This window comes from Ovis canadensis, chromosome 3 (assembly GCF_042477335.2).
Source record: "Ovis canadensis isolate MfBH-ARS-UI-01 breed Bighorn chromosome 3, ARS-UI_OviCan_v2, whole genome shotgun sequence".
NCBI classification, from domain to species: domain Eukaryota; kingdom Metazoa; phylum Chordata; class Mammalia; order Artiodactyla; family Bovidae; genus Ovis; species Ovis canadensis.
In genome coordinates, this window is record NC_091247.1 from 215,867,393 (window position 1) to 215,870,630 (window position 3,238).

Sequence of the window (3,238 nt, forward strand, 5' to 3'; positions counted from 1 at the left end):
CACTCCCTTTGGAGACAAAGAGTTGAGGGCTGACATTGATGCAGAACAGCAAGCTTCTGAACCGAGGTGGGCGGTGGGTGTTTCCCTGAGCCTGGCAGAGGACGCTTTTCCATCTTGAGGCTGAGTTTCAAGCTTTTTTTTCTCTTCTAAATTGTTATTTATTTATTTGGCTGTGCCAGGTCTTAGTTGCGGCAGGCAGGATCTAGTTCTCTGACCATGAAAGGAACCCAGGTCCCCTGCACTGGGAGCTCAGAGTCTTAGCCACTGGACCACCAGGGAAGTTCCTCTAAGCGTCGTTAGCATGTCTAATGTAATTATTACCATTCCTCTAAGCACTGTCAGCAGAGCCCTGGCCCCACTTCTGATTCTAGACAGGGAACTCCTTGAAGACATGGCACATTTTGTTCTCAGCCTTTAACATTTCCAGTCCCTCAGGGTAAAACCCCAATTCCTCAGGGCCTGCGATATACAATGCCATGCCCATACCACATGGTGTGTCTGGTCCCTTCTCTCCCTTCCCCAAAACATATGCCCCAGACTCTAGGATGCTTCTTCTTTTTTTTTTTTTTAGAAAGAACATCATTTTATTCTAATCAATTCACAAACAATAACATGAGAAAAGCACACTTAAGAGGCCACAACCGCCTCTTCTGCCCAATCCCAAACTCAATACCATCTCAATGAACTTCTATATAGTGACAATGCCCTCTTCCACTACAGTTGTGAAGCATAAAACCTATTAATGATTAAGGAGAGGTTTAACGGGTGGTCTTACACTTCACATCTTCGCTACTGATTATACTTTAAATGCTAAATCAACATGGTCACGAGAGGTGATTTTTCATGTCTTCAATTGGGACTTCTTGATTAAGCTAATCCGTTGGCCAGTCTGCACTGTTTCAGCACTTCGCTGAAACCCTCATGAAGTTTAAGGTCACCCTGGCTCTGGGCACACTCCAAAAAGTGTTTCACCTCATAGAAGCAGGGGCCATTCTGTAGGAGTTGCGCCAGCTGGGTTCCCTGAGGCTCCTGGTAAGCGATGTCAGGACTTGAGGGTTCGGCACTGCTTCCTCCGCTGAAGCCCCCAGTGATGGCGTGTCCCAGAGCGTGGCCGACTGCAGAACCCACAGCCACGCCGGCAGCAGCGGTTGCCATCTGGGCCATCAGACCTGGCTGCTGGGGAGCAGCAGCAGGGGAGCCAATGGCTGCCGGTGGAGCGTGGCTGGCAGGAGGGGCCACGCAGAAAGTGCGGCCTCGGCTTCCACGAGGCATCTTGACTGCACTGCTAAGCGACGTCGACCTAGGATGCTTCTTGAAACTGTCAGGCACACTGTGCCTCCTGCCTTGGTCTTGCTATTCCCTCAGCCTCGATCCCCTCCCTGAGGATACTTCCTTCTCTGAGCCTTGCTCTAAAGGACCTTTATCGGCTTCTCCCCTCGACGTGTGGTCCAGCCCAGCCCATGCATCCTTGTCAGCTGTCCTGTGTTGTCCCCTCATTGCGTTTCTCAGCAGCTGATGTGGGGTTATGTTGATTTTTCTGGTCTCTGTCTCCATCCACTTGAATGTGAACTTCAAGGGGACCATGGCCGGTCCTTCTGTTTGCCACTACATTTCCAGGGCCTAGATCATGCCCATGTGGGTGCTAATACTTATTTGCTGAAATGGAAACGAAGGCTCAGTGCATATGGATGAGTGAGTGACCTACATCAGAAGCCTCTCAGGACAGCTGGGCCCTTGGATGAAAGACTGTCCAGGGAGGGAGAGTGGGGGGAGCACATGGTCCCCCCCTGGCCCCTGGAGGGTGGGTGGCCGCCTGCTAGCCAGGCAGGACACATAGAGTAGGGAGGGCTGGTGTGTGGAGCTGGGGCACTCCTCTGGAGGTCGCGCTGGGCGTGTCCAGATGTGAGGAGTCCCTGGTCAGCAGCCAGCCATTGCTGCCCTTCCCTTCCTGTCCAATGAGTCAGCCTGCTGGGAAACACACTAGGGAAGTGGCCCTGTCAGGAGTACAACGGGGCCAGGGGTCAACAAAATAAGAACCTGCTCACCCACCTCGCCCTCTGCCGGTAAGAAGGAGCCGGCCCACCCTCACCTCCATCTCAGACTACTGGCCCCAGAAAGTGAGAGAACCCATGCCTGGTGTCTAAGCCCCCAGCCTGTGGGCCTGTGTGACGAACCCAGGAAACAAAGGCGGGACCTCCTGACCGCTGATGCTCCTCTCCTGGTCCCTTGATTTCTGGGGCTCAGGCTGGAAGGGGAGGGAGAGCTGCCTATGAGAACTCTGCCGCTTCAGGCTTTCTTCATCTATTGTCCTGTTTCCCCTCTCCATCCCCTTCTCCCCATCTCATCACAGGGATTGCTTCCTGTTCCAGTATTTATCACCTGCACTAGACTGTAGGTCCTTTGTGCTCACTTGATTCTGTGTCCTCAGTGCTTGGCACCCTGGAGGTGCTCAGCACACGTTGGTAAATGAGTGAATATATGAAGGAAAGAATGAATTTCGTCCCCTTGGGCTGATTAAGAGGCTCTGACAAAAGTCTGTGCTTATAATTTCAAATTGTGGTGCCTAAGAAGACTCTTGAGAGTCCCTCAGACTACAAGGAGATCAAAGCAGTCAATCCTAAAAGAAATCAGTCCTGAATATTCACTGGAAGGACTGATGCTGAAGCTGAAGCTCCAATACTTTGGCCACCTGATGAGAAGAATTGAATCATTGAGAAAGACCCTGATGCTGGGAAAGACTAAAGGCAAAAGGAGAAGTGGGCGGCAGAGGATGAGATGGTTAGATAGCATCACCAACTGAATAGACATGAATCTGAGCAAATGCGGGAGAGACTGAAGGACAGGGAAGCCTGGTGTGCTGCAGTCCATGGGGTCTCAAAGAATCAGACAGGACTTAACGACTGAACAACAGCAAATAATAATAAGCAGGGGCAGCAGAGTCCCCCTCAAGACCCCCCAGTAGAGAGTCATGTGGAATACTCTGGAGAAAGCCCTGCAGAGGCTGCCCGAATAGCCCTGGAGCCCTGGGGGCAGGGCAGGGAGCCCAATGGATAACAGGTTCACACAACTCACACCTAGCACTTGTCCAGCAATAGAAAGGCCAAGAAGAAAGTCTTCTCTTAGTCTGTGAGTCTGAGCCTGGAACTGGATTGGGAGAGTAAAACGTGGGGGGATACTGGAGTACGTGTCCCTCTTTCTCTTACCTCTGCCCACCCTGCTTCTCTGTTGTGGACCCAAA

At 51.8% G+C, this 3,238-nt stretch overlaps 1 pseudogene; it reads right to left on the reverse strand.

The window, feature by feature from the left end:
* Positions 1–867: 867 nt before the first annotated feature.
* LOC138438344 (coiled-coil-helix-coiled-coil-helix domain-containing protein 2 pseudogene) lies at positions 868–1,272 on the reverse strand (annotated as a pseudogene).
* Between the last annotated feature and the right edge of the window lie 1,966 nt (positions 1,273–3,238).